Genomic DNA, 19,117 nt, shown 5'->3' with positions numbered 1-19,117 from the left:
ACCATACATTTTTCTTCTATACTGCAAATTTCAGCTAGGATTCAATGCGGTTTATAACAAGATTAAGAACCGAGGACATGAGTGAAGGATAGGAAGTAGGCTCCTGAGATTTCGATATAGGTCCAAGGAGAAAAGATGGGTCTTGAGTTTCTTCCTGAAGATCTAATACTGGCATGGTTGTTGTAGGTGAAGAGGGAGACCGGTCAATATCTTGGGTCCCTGGTATGCAAACGAGAATTCATGCAGCTTCTTCCTAAGTACACGTGAAGGGGGGGAGGGGCTAGTTTGTACTGCTGGTATGTCCTTGCATTGAGGAAGGAGTGCATAACTGCTATGTCTGCATGAAGTCCTGCGGAGTTATGCCCATAGATGGCTTTGTGGACCATGCAGGCTAGCTTGTATTGTATTCTTCTCTTCACAGGGAGCCAGTGTAACTCCTTCAGGAGTGGAGAGACACTATCATATTTGCCCTTTTGGAAAATCAATCTAGCTGCTGTGTTTTTTGGAGCAGTTGCAATCTTTTATAATTGTATTCTGCAATACCAATGTATAAGGAGTTGCAGTAATCTGGGTATGGGAGAAGCTTCTTGTGCGATTGTTCTGAAGCTGGATTGGCTCAGCACTGATCTGATCGCTCTTAATTGCGTGATCCTGAAGAAGAATTTCCTGACCAATGTGTTTATTTGGTCCTTACAGCTGAGATTTGAATTGAGGATCACCCCCCAGAACCTTTCAGGACCATTGAAATTTAAGGGCTTCGCCAGGCATCAGCACCAGGTCTGTGTAAGCTAATGTGCTGTAGTTCTCAAACCATAAGACTTTGGTCATAAGGTTTGATGTACCAGCCAAGGGTTAGGGCTCAAAGTACAGCTGTTACTATGGCTTAACTTACATCTATAGCTTAATGGTTCTATATTCATGTTAGCAGTGAATAGCTAATCCTGTCTTGTTAATAGCAGCTACTAGTCGCTATATGTGAATCCTAACATGACTACAATTTCTACAACAGCTCATAGACTCCAGTGCATTCTCAGCATGGAGCTGAGAGAGCACCTCACCCTGATCAACTCCAACAGGCTCTTCCTGTGCTAGTCTCCCCCCCCCCCCCTTCCAAATAGTCGCGGCGTTGTTCACTATGAATTTCTGCCACAAGAACAAACTGTCGACCAAAATTACTATCTGAAAGTGTTGAAATGACTCTGTGAGAGAATCAGGAGGAAGCGGCCTGAACTTTGGAGGGAGAAATCGTGGTTTCTGCATCACGACAATGCGCCTGCTCCCGCTGCCTTCAGAATTTTCACAAAAAGCACGATGACAGTTCTTTCCCAGCCATCTTACTGTCCTGACTTAGCCCCTGCTGACTTCTTTTTTTTGTTTTGAAAACTTAAATCCACGCTGAAAGGAAAGCAATTTGACACCATTGAAGACATAAACCAAAATTCAACACAGCAACTTTTGGAGATTCTTGAAGATGCGTTTAAGGATTGTTTCCAGAAGTGGAAATGACGTTGGGGAAAATGTATACGTAGGGAAGGGGAGTACTTTGAAAGGGACGTAAAGGAATAAGTTGTAAGACTGTTTAATACGTTTTTATAAAATTGAGTCCTGGAACTTTTTGAACAGACCTCGTATGCTCATGTCACCGCTAAATGTGTAGTTTCACAAGTTTACCAGTAATCCGGCAGAAATAATTAAGGGAGCTGTTAAAGCACCTCAGAAAACAAGATACAGTAGTCTTTCAGTTAACCGGTACCCATGGGGATTGATAGATGCCAGATAAATGTAGTTTCTGGTTGCTTGAGAGTTACTATTAAAGATAGGCTTAACTAATACTATACCCCATACTATGCCATACCATAAACTGTTCCAGGCAAACTACTGGAGATGTGGTAGGCAAAAGCGTAGGCCTACTCTGGTGTGGTGTGCCAAGTTTACACTTAAATTTCCACCAGAAAGAAATTGATTTTATTTTCATTTTTATGTAAAGTATTACAGTATTTCTTAGATTTTTTTTGCTGGTTGTTTGAGAGTTCTGATTGCTTGAGTTCTAGTTAACATAAGAACATAAGAAGTTGCCTCCACTGGGTCAGACCAGAGGTCCATCGCGCCCAGCAGTCCGCTCCCGCGGCGGCCCATCAGGTCTGTAAAGTGGTCCCTGACTATTCCTATAACCTATCTCTACTTCTATCTGTACCTCTCAATCCCCTTATCCTTTAGGAACCTATCTAAACCTTCCTTGAACCCCTGTATCGTGCTCTGGCCTATCACAACCTCCGGAAGCGCGTTCCATGTGTCCACCACCTTCTGGGTAAAAAAGAACTTCCTAGCGTTTGTTCTAAACGTTTGTTCCCCTTTCAATTTCTCCGAGTGCCCCCTTGTACTTGTGGTTCCCCACAGTCTGAAGAATCATCCCTCTCTACCTTCTCTATGCCCTTCAGGATTTTGAAGGTTTCTCTTTGTTTCTATCAGCTGTACTCTGATCTCCCATCTTACCCAGTTAGTTTCCCTTTCAACCTCCTCAACCCATAAAGAATAACATTTTTGTGACTGGATTTGTAAGGACACAGCACTAAGGTACATGGAGATGAGATGGCATGGATGTCAGTCCGGGTATGTGACACTTTTCCCAATTCCTCTTTCTGATCTTGTTGTAGTTTCTACATAAACGCACTGCAATAAACAGTTCAGCGCAGTGCTTGTCCATTTTTCAGAGCGGAAACCAAAATAATCAGTGGTTCTTGGATTCCCGCATCCCTGCTCATGTTCACAGGGTTCATCTAGCTTCAGTGACTAGAGTACAGAGGCATCCCTTCATAAAATCCCATCAGAACTAGCTGAAAGGGAGCAGGCCTTGGAGAGGTAGCGTTTCAGCTTCAGACACACAAACAGGCCTCTGTGACCAGGAAGGAATGTGTCCCAGAGCTCTGGCAAATCCTGCCAGGCCACTCCACTTTCAGAAAGAGATATTATTGTGCTGGCTTTTCATTAGTGAAGTGATGCAACAGGAAAAAGAAAGAGAGGCCTGTTATGGGCCTGCAAGCTGCTGGAGACAGAGGCTCACACAGGAGCTTCACCTGTTTCTGTGAGATGTCTTATCTGAACAAAGAGCCTCATTAAAAGGGCTCATTTCTGCTGGGAGCTACAGGTAATGAAGGTCACTGCAGCCAGCAATTGGTTAATGACAACCTCAGGAGGGCCCCTGGATCCTTTTTTTGGGTTTGTTTCAATCTACAAAGGGGCTTTTGTGTTAGTGGGCCAGCAGCAAAATGTGCTGTAGATAGAGCAGCTAAATGGAGCCAGAAGGGGCAAGTTCACATATGTAAAAAAAAATGTGTCAAATAAAGCTTTTCCGTCACTAGACAAACCTCGTCTTCCCTGACATCTCTCGAACCCATGTTCTTTATCTCTGCCCATGTGCAAGTATCATCATCATCCTGTGTGTTGAAGTCTTTTGAATAGAAAGAACACAGAATTCATAGGGCTTTTTAATTCCTTCTTTCTATAGCGGGGTGGGGGGAGGAAGGACCCTAGGGATTAGGATCATGTTGCAGGTTCTTGGGCTCTAAGAACTGAACCCTTCAGAACTTGAGTTTCTTTGTTGATTTTGGAGACGGAGGAGAGAGGGATACAGGGACTAAATGTTGAACTATATGTTATAATGATATAATTATACAAGAAAAAATGTTTACTATTAAAGAACAGAGAATCATGTACAGTACAATAGCTTTCACAGGACAACACAGTATGCAATAGAAAATGCTGTGTCAGAGAAGTTACAGTGTTGATAAGAAAACCATTGGTGACAGTAAGAATGCAATATCCCACCTACATAAGAACAGAAGACTAGCCATACTGGCTGAGACCAGTGATCCATCAGGCCCGGTATCTTGTTTCTAACAGTGGCCAATCTAGGTTACAAGAACCTGACAGAAAGCCACATAGTAGTAACATTTCATACTACCAATCCAGGACCTTGGAGTGGTCTTCGATTCCGACCTCTCGTTTTGTATGTATAAAACAAGCTGTCACTTCTATCTCTTAAATATCACAAAAATTCACCCCTTCCTCTCTGAGCACACTACCTGGTCCCTTGTCCAAGCTCTTGTAACCTCACGCTTAGATTATTGCAATCTACTCCTAACTGGTATCCCTCAATGTCGCCTCTCCCCCTTGCAATCTGTGCAAAACTCTGCTGCACGACTCTTCTACCAACCTCGCTACGCTCATGTCACCCCTCTCCTTAAGTCACTTCAATGGCTCCTTATCTGCCATCGTATACAGTTCAAGATCTTATTGCTGACCTACAAGTGTGTTCATTCTGTTGCCCCTCAATATCTCTCCTCGCTTCTCTCCTTATACACCTCCCAGAGAACTCCATTCCTCAGATAAGCTGCTCTTAGCTTTGCCCTTCTTCACTGCCAATTCCAAACTTCATTCCTTTCATCTAGCTACCCCCTATGCCTGGAATAAATTACCCGAGTTTGTTCGTCAATCCCCTTCCCTTGTTTAAAAGCAGACTGAAAACCCACCTTTTTGCTCTAGCTTTCGATCCTTAACCCTACTCTTCTGCCCTCCATCCCAGCATGATGATTAACCGTTCCCCTTAACTGTATCCATGACATCTTGTTTGTCTGTCTTAGCTGTTTAGATTGTAAGCTCTTTCAAGCAGGGACTGTTTTCTTATTCTTTGTGACTCTGTGCAGCGCTGCGTGCGTCTGGTAGCGCTATAGAAATAATTAATAGTCTCATCCCCTCTCTCTCCAAAACAAAACTATAATAGAAGTTACTATGATTCTCGTAACACTGAAAAAAGTCAATTTGGACAAATATATATTTCTAAGGTGCCCGGGAAGCTTGATTTTGAGCTGCCCATCCTCAGCATCCACTATTTGAGTCATTCTTCAACTCATAACCCCTCTACCCTCTGCTCACCATCCTAGCCAGCACTTTAACCATCCCCGCTAACAGTAACCCCTACCCTGGCATCTTGTTTGTCTTGATTGTTTAGATTGTAAGCTATTTTGATCAGGGACTGTCACCTTTGTGACCCTGTACAGCGCTGCATGTCTAGTAACACTCTAGAAATAATAGTACAGTAGTAGTATTTCCTCCTTTCCCTAAGAGATCCCATGGGCCTGTCCCGTACTTTCTTGAATTCGGGCACAGTCTCTGTGTCCACCACCTTTACCGGGAGACTATTCCATGCATCTACCACCCTTTCTGTGAAAAAAGGTATTTTCTTAGATTACTCCTGAGCCTATCACGGGGAACCACAAGCACAAGGGGGAAATTGAAAGGGGAAAGGTTTAGAACAAACGCCAGGAAGTTCTTTTTCACTCAGAGGGTGGTGGATACATGGAACGCGCTACCGGAGGATATGATAAGCAGAAGCACACTACAGGGCTTCAAAGAGGGTCTGGACAGGTACCTGGAGGACAAAGGGATTGAGGGGTACAGATAGGAGTAGAGGTAGGTAATAGGGATAGAATTAGAGGATTAGAGGCAGTTACAAAATTAGTCATGGACACTGTTCAGGCAATTAGGCCTGATGGGCCACCGCGGGAGCGGACCGCTGGGCAGGATGGACCTCTGGTCTGACTCAGCGGAGGCAACTTCTTATGTTCTTATCACTGTTTAACTTCATCCTTTGCCCTCTTGTTCCAGAGCTTCCTTTCTTGCGCATTTATGCCACGTAGGTATTTAAACATCTCTATCGTATACTTTGGAGGAAAGGCGGGAGAGGGGAGATATGATAGAGACGTTTAAATAAATTACTGCAGCAAAAAAATTGTTGCAAAAATGTTATAAGCCAAGTGATGGAACTATCCTTTGAAAAACCATTTAAGTAAAGTGGAGAAAAAAAGCCTCAACTAATTTTATATGCAGACGGCAACCCAATGAGTTTTTTTAGCCGTTCTTATTCTGTATCATAGGCAAAAACCTCCACTACTTCTCTAAATGAAATCTTTCAAAATAGGAAAATATTTCACCACTGTGCACAGGGAACAGGAAAAAGAACCTTCAGGAAGGTAACACTTATCTTCACAGCTGTTGATGTAAGCCAGGATCGCGATCCAAAGACGCAACGATCTTACTGCAGTCACATTTTTGGCATTGAAGTGAAGACAAGGAACAGATGACCAGATCCAACAAGGCACTTGTTTCACCAACGAATGGCTGCTTCAGGGAATTCCCTCCTATTCCGTGGACGGAATAGATGGGAATTCCCTGAAGCAGCCATTAGTTGAGGCTTTTATCTCCACTTTACTTTTAACAGTTTTGCAACAATTTTTTTGCTGCAGTAATTTATTTAAGATTGTTATTGTTAGTATTGTTTCTAGAGAGACGTTTAAATACCTACATAGTGTAAAGGCGCATGAATCGAGTCTCTTTCATTTGAAAGAAAACTCTGCAATGAGAGGGCATAGGTTGAAGTTAAGAGGTGATAGGAGAATCAGTCCCCCAGAAATATCTTGAATAGAACTTTGTATTTAATTCTAATAAGCTTGAATTTTAGGGTAATATCACTCTTTGGGGCCCTTTTACAAAGTCAAATTAAAAAGTGGACTGTGCTGAGGCCACTGGTTTTTTTTGTTTTTTTTGCATGGCTCTAAAATCACCATATCTTGTGGTTTGTTTTTTTTCCTATTAAGGGCCAGTTGCAAATTTCAAACTCCCCCCCCCCTTTTTTTATTAAACTTCAGTAGAGTTTTCTACCACCGTTTGGAGCAGTAAATGCTCTGAAACTCATTGAATTCCTATGAGCATTGGAGCATATAGCGCCCCAGGCTGTGATAGAAACCTCTACTACGGCTTAGTAAAAGAGGGCCATAGTGTGTATCCATTAGTGCAAGGACCCTTATCACCTCCTATTTTGTAAGGGGGAAGGGCTCTCACGCTAATCCTGCACTAATCGGTCAGCCTGCACTAATGCCCACATGTGCAGGGCACACCTACCCTCTGCTTCAACTACCCTAGCGCTGAAAAAATAGAACATATATTTCAGTGAATGGTTGGTGTGAGCGACTTTCGCCCCAGCATGTACATTGGAAAAAGCTCTTCAAGTCTACCTTTGCATTTTAAGGTCCCAAAGTTTGGAACATGTACGTCAACTCCCTTTCTACTCCCATTTCAGGGAAATGTTGAAAAAACATCTCTCTTCCTTTTTAATTGCCAAGACTTTCAAGCATGACTTTAATCTTATTGTATCTGTAGTGTTGTTAGGGATCTTATTGTAAACTGCAATGAATAGACACTGAAGCTTTCAAGGTCCCTGGAACTTTTTGCTGGAGGATGTGGTAAAAGCAGTTAATGTAGCTGTGTTTAAAAAAAAGTTTGAAGATACTAGTGTGAAATTAATTGTAAACCACTAACTATTTCCTGTATTCTTCTCAAATCTCTATTCTTGTGAAGCTATACAATGCCCTCTAACATACTGCGGCATCATATTGGGCAGATTGGATGGACCATTCAGGTCTTTATCTGCCATCATCTACTATGTATGTTACTATCCTTGCTGAAAATTGTGGGTAATAATAAGTAACAGTAGGGTATGGTATGGTACATTGTAACAAAATTGTTGTTTGTAATAAATTTTACTGAATATTTCTAATATTGATTAAAAAAATCAGAATGGCCAGTGTTAATAAAAATGCAAGCTTATTTGGTATAAACACGATTGTATGGTTGTTAAATACATTTTTTAAATAAAACATTTTAAAAACAATAACTACTGTAAATTGTTTAAATCAATAAAGTTAGCTATATTAAATGTGGGCGGTGCCAAGATAGCAACTATTCTACCTATCAGAACACGAGCGAGGCAGGGATTTCAGAACTGAGCCAATCACTATGCAGTACTGGCTGGAGGTGACGTGACGTTTATTTTAAAGACGTATGTGCCGCAGCAGCTGTTAATATCAACAGACGAACAAATAACCAATCAGGAGGCAGCCCTAACACTGAGGCGGAGCACGTCTAGACGTCAGTTCCGGAACGTGAAGTGCCTGGGCGCTATGACTTCGTCGTGATTAACTGCTCCCGCAGCCAATGAGAAGACGAAGGAGCACAGGAAGAGGCGGGGCGGGGCGCCGGCTGACGCGCGACTCGGCCAATGGCGCGACGGGAAGGAGCGAGGCGGGGCCTTGGCGGCGGCTGTTGGCGAGAGGGAAGCGGAGGGTTCGTCGATATGGGGGTGGTCGGGAAATAGGAGAGGAGAGAGGAAAATTCGGTGCTATCGCGAGAGCGACGGAGTCCAGCCCCCCCCCCCGGGAAGCCGCGCGGGGCACGTGAGCTGGAAACCGCGGCGGGAGTGGAAGCCGCAGGTAACCGGGGCAACGGGGGCCGGGGTGGGGGAGGGGCTGAGACCCTGTGTACGGATGTAGGGGGGAGGGGGAGGGATTAGACGCCTGGGAACCCTGTGTATGGATAGAGGGGGAGGGGTGGGATTAGACACTAGGGACCAATGTGTACAGATGCAGAGGGAGGGGTGGAAATAGGATTGGGAGCCTGGGACTCCAATGTAGGGATAGAGGGGGTGGGGTTGGGAGCCTGGGAAACCTACATGGGGAGGGGGAGGGAATGGGTGCCTGAGAACCCCACTTGGGGATATAGGGGGAAGGGTGGGAATAGGACCCCTTTGCATGGATATAAGGGGGAGGGGTGGGAATAGGTCCCCTTTGCATGGATATAGGGGGGAGGGGTGGGAATAGGACCCCTTTGCATGGATATAGGGGGAGGGGTGGGAATGGGAGCCTGGGACCCTTTTGCATGGATATGGGGGGGAGGGGGGGGAATAGGATCCCTTTGCATGGACATAGGGGGAGAGGTGGGAATAGGACCCCTTTGCATGGATATAGGGGGGAGGGGTGGGAATAGGACCCCTTTGCATGGATATAGGGGGAAGGGGTGGGAATAGGACCCCTTTGCATGGATATAGGGGGGAGGGGTGGGAATAGGACCCCTTTGCATGGATATAGGGGGAGGGGTGGGAACAGGACCCCTTTGCATGGATATAGGGGGAGGGGTGGGAATAGGACCCCTTTGCATGGATATGGGGGAGGGGTGGGAATAGGACCCCTTTGCATGGATATAGGGGGAGAGGTGGGAATAGGACCCCTTTGCATGGATATAAGGGGGAGGGGTGGGAATAGGACCCCTTTGCATGGATATAGGGGGAGAGGTGGGAATAGGAGCTTGGATCCCCTGTGTATGGATATAGGGGGAGGGGTGGGATTAGACATCTGAGACTCCTTTGTATGGATATAAGGGGAAAGAAGGATTTAGGAGCCTGGGAACCCTATGTGGGGATCTAAGGAGTGAAACTAGTTACCTGAGACTCTTATTTAGGGGCAGAGGTAAAATTAGGCACTTGGGACTCCATTTCATGATTCTGGGGGTGAAGGTGGGAATAGGCATCTAGGACCCCATGTAGGGATATAGATGGAGGGGTGGGATTAGGCAGCTGGGATCCTCATGTAGGGATATAGGAGGAGAGGTGCGATTAAGCATTTGGGGTCCAATATAGTGATTATGGGGGCGGAGGGATGTGGGAAAAGGCATCTAGGACCCCGTGTACAAATATAGGGGGTGGGATATGGGGGAGTGGTAGGATTAGATCCCTGAGACCCCTGTGTAAGGGATATAATTGGAGTGGGCAGGATTAGACAGCTGGGGATCCTGTGTTAGGATATAGGGGGAGGGGTGGGATTAGGCATCTGGGACCTTGTGCATGAATATTTGGGGTGTGGAAAGGGATTAAGTGTCTGTGGACAGGTATCTTGGGGTGTGGCTGAGGAAGCTGTAGAGAGCTGTTTATTGGACCTTGCTGAGGTGGGAGGGAAGGGATAGCTGAGAGAATTATGTCCTGGGGGCATCTGTCTTTCCTGACCTCACATAACATGTGTAACCTGAGACATTGTATACAGGCTGAAAGCAATGGAGGGGACACAAAGCTGGCAGTTCTTATCAATGTATTTAGTATTTACAGTATAAGTAGGAATCACCACATAGAACCATGGAGAAAGCTGGAATCCTTTGTAGATCAGAGCCAGATGGCTGTAGAAATACTGAGGGCCAGATGCTCTATAATCGCCATTAAAGTCCTGTGGGTTGCTAGTAAATGGTTCGATCTGAAAATGGTGATTTCGCATGCAAATGAGTTTCATGGAGGTGCGTCTTAATCCCATCTGATCAGTCATTGGGAAAAGCACCTGACACTTGTGCAGAGCTGACAGGGGAAGCCCCAACCAGCTGGACAACAGAGGAAGCCCTGAAGTAGCCTCCTGCAGCTCAGCTGTTTGGGGCAAGAAGAGTAGGGTTTGTTTGTTTGTTTTAATGGCCAGGGATGTTGTGCATGTGTTATATGCACATCTGTGCACATTTTAAAAAAAGTTGTGAGGGACACACCACCCCTGACGGGGACCCCCCTCCCCCATACCAGTCAAACTTTAAAAAAATCAGGAGGGAAGGCCTGTTGGTCCTGTGAGAAATCAGTGGGTACACCACCTACATGATTTTTCAATGCTCTCTGCTTACGATATACTACTTTTTGAAATAGCGGGGATGCTACTAGTGAAAACTAGAAGAAGTCAGAAAGTGCTTTGATCAATAGTATATGAGCTGACTTCGCATTCAACACAAACGAAGGACACGAAACGGGGCCGCGTCGGGACCCCAAACCCCTCATTGAGCTAAGTTATGACTTTATTACTCATGTTTGAGTGATGTTTTGACAAGTATAAGACAAGTATAAGAAGAAAGAAGGAAAATCAATATTTTGAATTATTTGAAGGACTGTAATATATTTTTTACTATTTTGTATCCTGGCTTGAAGTGTGATCTCTATTGAAACAGTTGCAATGACTGGGAGGTAAACTCTGTTTCCACTCTAGGGGGGTGTATTCCCTCCTTGTTGAGTTTCACATTTCTGAGCAACTTAAAATACATTTTGAACTAAAAAAAAAAAGAAAAATAGACAAATATAGACAGCAGATATAAATTCTCAAAACTGACACATTTTGATCACTAAATTGAAAATAAATCATTTTCCTACCTTAATAAAAATAAAATAAAATACATTGACCACACTTCATAGACGGGTTTGTGTTGAATGCAAAGTCAGCTCATATACTATTGATACGATATACTACTGGCAGACTGAAGATCCATGAACCGTTAAATTTCAGAATGATTGTGCTAGGGCAGGGGTAGGCAATTCCGGTCCTCGAGAGCCGGAGCCAGGTCAGGTTTTCAGGATCTCCACAATAAATATGCATGAGATAGATTTGCATCTCAAGGAGGCAGTGCATGCAAATCCATCTCATACATATTCATGGTGGAGATCCTGAAAACCTGACCTGGCTCCGGCTCTCGAGGACCGAAATTGCCTACCCCTGTGCTAGGACAACCAGGTCTCACACAATCTCTAACGGAGCCCAACGCTCCCTTGCTTAATAGTCTTCCGTTTCTAGCTATCCAAAACATCTTGCACTGCTGGAAGAATTTGTCTAATTTAGAATTCATAGTATGGTGGAACAGTTTCGAAATTCTTATGTCCCAAGTCACTTAACACATTAATTCACTCACTGGTAATCTCAAAAATCGATTATTGTAATGCTCTATTTAAGGGAATAGCCCAAAAAGAAACCAGACATTTACAGATTATCCAAAACGCTTCAATTAAACTCATAATGAAAGCTAAGAAATTCGACCATGTGACACCCTCCTTCCAGTTATCACCGCATAACATATAAATTAAGTTTGCCAACTCTCAAATCTCTTCCTTATAAAACTCCCACCTTCATTCATAGATTATTGATTCCCCACACTCCAACAAGATTACTTAGGTCAAACGACCAACATTTATTAATTGTTCCCACAGTGGCAATTCATCTTTTCTGTCCCAGCCCCCCAAACATGGAATTCCTTTCCTATTCATTTAAGGCAGGGGTGTCAATGTCCCTCCTCGAGGGCCGCAATCCAGTCGGATTTTCAGGATTTCCCCAATGAATATGCATGAGATCTATTTGCATGCACTGCTTTCATTGTATGCTAATAGATCTCATGCACATTCATTGGGAAAATCCTGAAAACACGACTGGATTGCGGCCCTCGAGGAGGGACTTTGACACCCCTGGGCTAAGTGGTGCCCATCTCCACCCAATCACCGCCCCAGAACCTGCCTTCATAATGGTACTAATTGTAACACCATTTTTTCCATTCATTTTTCAAATATATACACACACACACACAAACACACACAATATAATCCTATTAACAACACATAATGGTTAACCACCAAATTAAAATACACAAAGCACACTGTATGCTTTTCAACATTCATTCCTACCAGAAAACAGATAACCCCATGCAAATGCAGGACCAAAAACTAAAAGCAGTAATATTCACAAACAAACCCTAAGATGCAAGACTCTGCAAGTACAACCCCAGAGGAAAAGAAACAAATGCATTTCTTCCTGAACAGACAGCAGATGTAAATCAATCACTAAATAAAAAAATAAAAGCATTCCCCCTACCGTTGTTGTCTCTTTCCCTCCATGCTGTGCCTTGCCTTCTGGCCTGCCCCCTGGTGTTATTTTCGCTCAGTGCTGCAGTGCACAAAGCCGTGGGCAGTGTCCCGCTCCTCATCTGGAAGCCTTCCCTCTGACGTTGCGACTTCCGGTTCAAGTGCAGGACGCGCGTAGGAGCCTTTTCCCTCGGCTTTGTGCACTGCAGCACTCAGGGAGCCGGCCTGAAGAAGCTGCATTAATCGCACCATGGAACGGCGGCTGAAGAACACTGTCTTTTGCACGATGGATGTGCTGGCCCTGTGGACCGGCAGAAAATTTCTGCAGACCGGCACCGGTCCACGGACCAGCGGTTGAAGAACACTAATTTAGACAATTATTCCTTGATGTTCAGAGGAAATCACTCTGGAATTCTTTACCTTATTGCCTTTGTCCAGAAAGTTCATTTTTTGAAATTTAAGGCTCAAAGGCATATTATTTTCCTCAGGCATTTTGTCCATAGTCCAACAGTACAGGCCCGTACTGTTGGACTATGGACAATAGTGAGACCTTATTTTTTTATCCCACACCTTATGTTTTTATCCCTTTTCCTCTTTCCTATGCCCCAGATCCATATTTTTTCCTCATGTTTTTGGAAGTATTTGCAGGTTTTGTATTTGTTTATTGTCTGTGTTTGTTCCCTTCCCTCTTATATTTTATTATATTGTAAACCACTTAGGTTTTAACATTTCGAGATATTTTTGTCTGTTTTCCTCTTGCTGCAATCTTTTGTAGTTTATGAAAGCTAACCTCTGTCTTCTCAGCTATTACTTTTCCTCTTCCTTTTTCTTATAAAATGGTTTGTTGCCCTTACAATAGGTCCTTTTCTGTTTTGTCCACTGCTTTCCTACTTCTTCCCGATGTTCCCTGGCATCCCAGGCCTCACCCTTCACCTCCGATACGAAGGCGGCTGTGTGGTTGTCCAGACCTGCAGAATAGCTTTCTGCCCTAGCAGACTCTGCTTCTGTACCCAGATTTTTGGTCCCTTCCCCTTAATCCCATAAGAACCCGGTAAACCCAGCATTAAAGTGTCAGGGGAAAAAGTCAGTGGTTGCCCCAATACCTGCCTCATACCTGCACATGCCCTCTTAAAAAGATTGGATGTCTGGGCAGGTCCTAAAAGCATGCAAAAAAGTGTCACTTTCCAAACTACGCTTCAGGCACTGATGTGTCTGAAAACACTGGGGGGGGGGGGGGGGTGCGGTCTGCCCCAGCCAACCCATTGCCCACGTTCCAAATAATAAAAATAGTTGTATTTTTGATTTCTTGCTGGCCAAACTAAATTTTCTTATCAACTTATTTAAATTAGAGACATCTCTAGCTTTAAATTGGAAATGTCTCTGAGCACTTGCAGCATGGACAACCACTTAGGAAAGATGATCATTTTATATAAGTGATTCCTACCCCATCAGTGACAAAGGGAGGGACGCCCAAGCCTCCAATTGTTTTTTAGTGACTCCCACAGATGTTTAATGTTGACATAGATCTTCAATACCCAGATATCAAAAGAAGCAATCTGCTCACCGAAGGGGGAAAGGTGCGCCCCATTCCCGTCTCCCGTCTCAGGAGTGCTACAAGTAGTGCTTCTGATTTCCCCAGATTTAATTGCAAGCCAGCAAAGTCCTCGTATTCCTGGATTAACTGCTAATAACATCTTTAGAGATGGGCATGGGCCTTGCAGATGTATCACTAAGTCATCCGCAAAGATGGCTATCTTGAGCTCTTGGTCTCCTAGTTTCCCTCCCTAAAATTTCAGGATTAGCATCTATATCTCTCAGCAACAGGTCTAATGTCCAAATAAAGAGGGGAGAGTGTGGCACAGTGGTTAAAGCTACAGCCTCGGCACCCTGAGGTTGTGGGTTCAAACCCCCGCTGCTCCTTTTGACGCTGGTCAGATCACTTAATCCCCCCATTGCCCCAGGTACATTAGATAAGTTGTGAGCCCACCGAGACAGACGGGGTCCCATAGTTCTGACGTACAGCCATTCTCCCAAAGATAAGCCTTGGGGACTGGGTAAAATGTCTGGATTCCTTGCACAAAATAACCCTCAGATTTATAAGACTGCAAAAAGGAAAATCCCATCTTACCCTATCAAAGGCTCACTGAAAGAAAAGGCTTCTCTCTCTGGCCACCTACTGCAAAGACATTTATGTTTTTAACAATATACATTCCCCACATGAAGCCCACCTGAGATTCATGGATTAAAGAGGGAAAAGTTTTTGCTAGATAGTTCGCCATCACTTTAGCTAGAAGCTTTGTCTCGTAATTCAAGAGCAAGATGGGTGTATAAGAACTTGGGAGCACTAGGTCCCGGCCTGGTTTAGAGAATACTACTGTCCTGGCCACATTGAGACTTGCTGGCAAGCAGCGACTGAACATTTTTACTAACGATGGAGTGATTTCAGAGTAATTTATCAAATTTGTCTCTGAATCCATCAGTGCCCGGAGCTTTGAGCAATGCACTCTGAGCTATAGCTTCCTCCAAAGTAAGAGGAGCATTACGTTTTTGCAGATCAATGGCTGACACATTGACCAAATACTTGGAGCCTTCTAAGCCCATACAGCTTCCTATAATAGTCTTGAAACAAATTACAGATCTGTTGGTCATCTGTGCTGTCCTGTCTAGTCTCTTGTTTCAAGCGTAACACAGGTCTACAGTCCTCTGTAGCTGAAACCAACTTGGCCAGTAATGTACCTCTTTAGTCTCCATATCTCTATAGTTGGGGTATGGACTTCTGTGTCCTTTGATGCAGCAAGGTTTTGAGTGCTACCCAAGTTGCCTGCAGTTGCTCCTTGTCTGCAGTAGGGTGCGTAAGGCTCTTCAGCTTGGAAAAGAGACGGCTGAGGGGAGATAGGATTGGAGTCTACAAAATCCTGAGCGGAGTAGAACGGGTACAAATGGATCGATTTTTCACTCGGTCAAAAATGACAAAGACTAGGGGACACTCGATGAAGTTACAGGGAAATACTTTTAAAACCAATAGGAGGAAATATTTTTTCACTCGGAGAATAGTTAAGCTCTGGAACTCATTGCCAGAGGTTGTAGTAAGAGTGGATAGTGTAGATGGGTTGTTTTTTTTCCCAATATATTTTATTAAATTTTTGCATACAGGAACAAGGCAAAACTCAAGGTAACATAGTGTACAACACAACTAAATGATTCCCAAGACTCTTTAGTGTAGCTGGTTTTAAGAAAGGTTTGGACAAATTCCTGGAGGAAAAGTCCATAGTCTGTTAATGAGAAAGACATGGGGGAAAGCCACTGCTTGCCCTGGATCGGTAGCATGGAATGTTGCTACTCTTTGGGTTCTGGCCAGGTACTAGGGACCTGGATTGGCCACTGTGAGAACGGGCTACTGGGCTTCATGGGCCATTGGTCTGACCCAGTAAGGCTATTCTTATGACTTTGTACAGCGTTTAACATTAGGCTGAGCCTGACACACTCCAGAGAGCTGGGAAGCAAAGTAGCAATTAGCACTACCAGGCAGGATCACGGGCCTGTCTGTTCCACAGTCTGTGTCGCCCAGATAAGGAAAGAGGCATCACAGCACAAGAAGTGGGCTTCTGAACTGGAATGCCACCTTGCTGACCTCGTACATAGCTCTGTAGCTCTGTTACTCCAGTCACAACACCCCCTTGTCCACTTTGCAGAACTGAGCTGCCAAGCCCACAAGCAACCAGTTTCAATTCTGTCTTCTCGAAAGACAGGGTGAAAAGTCCATCTGTGTGTGATCTGAAATTCTCAGAGCTTGCTCTTTTCCTGCAAATCAGGATAGGAAAGAGAATGGCTTCTTTCCCTTTGGAAGATGCATTGAGCATCTGAATTCTTGAAAAACTGCCAAATTGACTCTTAACCACATCCTTTTATTTCAAGCTTCTTCAAGCAGAGAGTTGAAAGTGTTAAAGCAGCCCCCCGACACTCTCCTATGAGTGCACCGGGGCTGGGGGGAGGTAGGACTGAAGCTCCACTCCGAAGGTCAGTGCGAAGATTTATTGGCCTAGCTCTGTCGAGTTGTCGTTCCTTCTTAGGGGCAGCTTGATCCTGGCTATGCTTCCTCGCAGGGCTTCCTGTGCAGCTTTGCTTGTAGTGTTGAGTCAGGACGGTTTCACTCGATAATGTGCGATATATCTGACCTTGAAACGGAAACCTGCTTGCCTTTGTACATTAAAATTAAACTCCTAAGGCCAGTTCTTCACAAAAGAGGATTTTATTTATTTATCGCTACCACTTTTTTTGAAGGAGTGCGCTCAAGATGGTATACAGCAATATATATATATATTGGGAAGACCTTAGAGAGCTTGACGGGTGTGTAGAGGGAGATCCTGGGCCATTTCCTTTTAGGGCCTTGAAGATCAGACAAAGAGTTTTTTTGGGTTTGGTTTTTTTAAAATCTTTATTCATTTTAAAACTGACAAACAAGTGATTAATATTAAAACATTACACTACTAATAAAATATACAGCACTTGACATTCTTATACATATAATCCATTAAAGTAGAAATTATAACCCTTTTCCCCCCCACCCAACAATTCTTCAACAGAAATCCAATCATTAAATAAAAATATTAATCATCCAATTTCCCCTCCTCCCCCCAATAAAATACACGTATCCATCAGAAAGGAAAACGATGTTCATTCATTACAATAATTCTCTAATGGCCCCCAGATCTTTATAAAGACAAAGAGTTTTTTAAAAATTTTGCCCTATGTGGTTACTGGTAGCCAGTGAAGGTTTTGGTCATGTCACTTACAGCCTTCTGAATCAATTGGACATGGTGCAAATCCTTTGCATTCAGACCAGATATGATTTACCCTTACAATGTAAGGAGAGAGGCTGCGTAGTTATCGCAGATGATAGAAGCAGCTCTTGAAGGTTGCTTGGATTTAGGGGATTAGAGTAATATTTGAATCTAGCTGTATTCCAAGGTTCCTGCCTTGTGATTTGAGGGGGGAGTTCTATTTCCCCCCAAGAGATTTTGATATCAGGTATGTGCCCGCTTGTGTGAGAGGCCTACTTGGATTCAGGCAAAGTTTGTTGTTCTTAACCCATTCTTCAATTGATGTTAGACAGGTCAGTACGAATATAAGCGGAGGTAACCCTTTTCCCCCAAAATATAAGCCCGGGCTTAATATTCCAGTGCCCTGCCAGGCTCTGCACCCCCCCCCCCCTTTCCTGCCTTGTCAGGCTCTGCACCCTGTCCCCTGTCCCTCCCAATGCCTTGCAGGCCTCCCTGGGCCTGCTGCAAGACCTGGTGGTCCTGCAGTGGGCCGGGGCAAGAGGGATCCCTCCCACCTCTTTTCCCGGCTGACTCTAAAAACTCTTCTGTCCCCTCCTCCATGCATCTTTTGAATTCCCTGGCTGTCTCGGGGTGGGTCGGAACAGGAGGGATCCCTCCCGCCTTCTCTCCCGGCGACTGTTACAACTTTTACCTCCCTCCTACCTCCCCCGCATACCTTTTAATTCCCTGGTGGCCCAGTGGTGAACCGAGCAGGAGCGATCTTCCCGCGCTCCTGCTCGGCACAGTGCCTGTTGCCTCTCTGATAGGTTCTGAACCATGCATGTACTGTTCCACTGATGCTAGCAATATATTGTGGGTCTGGTTTTTATACGGTACATACCCTGACAAGATGGACATAATCCAGGGACATGGGTATGGGGGGAGGGAGGAAGAGGGGACATTTGCTCCCTCCCCCTTACAGATTTCTTAGCTACTTCTATTGCCCTCCACCCATAGAAACAGATAGTCTATTTATTTGTATCCCGCCTTTCCCAAAGTGGGTCACAATCATTGTCATAACAACACTACAAACAGGAAATATGGAATACAAAATTCAAATTCCGTACTTCATTTGACAGAAATCCACAGCATCCACCATCGCCTCTCCCTGTCCCAGGCTGTCTTGAATTCAGACACAGTCTTTGTCTCCACCACCTCTACTGGGGGACTCTTCCATGCATCTACCACCCTTTCAGTAAAACGGTATTTCCTTAGATTACTTTTAACTTCATCCCATGCCCTCTCTCCCTGAGGGGGGGGGACAAATCCAGGACAAATATCAGGAAGTTCAGTTTCACGCAGCGGGTGGTGGACGCCTGGAATGCTCTCCCGGAGGAGGTGGTTGCGGAATCCACCATTCTAGGATTTAAGGGTAAACTAGATGCACATCTCCTTATGAGAAGCATAGGGTGATATGGGAACTAAATCTATGCCAGGGTACACCTGGCGGGGCCTCCGCGTGTGCGGATCGCCGGACTTGATGAACCTAGGGTCTGATCCGTTGGCAATTCTTATGTTCTCCCTGGAGTTGCCTCATACCTATTTAAATGCCTCTATCGCATCTCCCCTCTCCCACATGGAATCCTGTTACATTTGTAGGTTTGGGGCTAGGTGACTTTCTACGTACCACCTTATCCACTAGAGGCCCCCACATGTGTCTAAAGACCGCCACGCTCTGGCTTGCTAATTTTGGTAAATTGCTTCCCACTGGAAGAAGAATTATGCACCTTCCTTAACTCATTTGCTGAGGAAATTGGATTTTGTTTGTCTA

General features: G+C 44.5%; 1 protein-coding gene across 1 annotated transcript in view; it reads left to right on the top strand.

Annotated features, from left to right (window-relative positions):
- Nucleotides 1-8,085: 8,085 nt before the first annotated feature.
- Nucleotides 8,086-19,117, top strand: part of ZNF687 (zinc finger protein 687) — a 35,527-nt gene continuing 24,495 nt past the window's right edge. Inside the window, exon 1 of the mRNA XM_033924643.1 lies at nucleotides 8,086-8,324. The gene's annotated coding sequence lies outside the window, so the exon portion shown is untranslated. The remainder of the gene's footprint in view (nucleotides 8,325-19,117) is intronic.

This window comes from Geotrypetes seraphini, chromosome 16 (assembly GCF_902459505.1).
Source record: "Geotrypetes seraphini chromosome 16, aGeoSer1.1, whole genome shotgun sequence".
NCBI lineage: Eukaryota > Metazoa > Chordata > Amphibia > Gymnophiona > Dermophiidae > Geotrypetes > Geotrypetes seraphini.
Note: the sequence above shows the minus strand (reverse complement) of the source record. Positions and strands in the feature narration are given on the sequence as shown.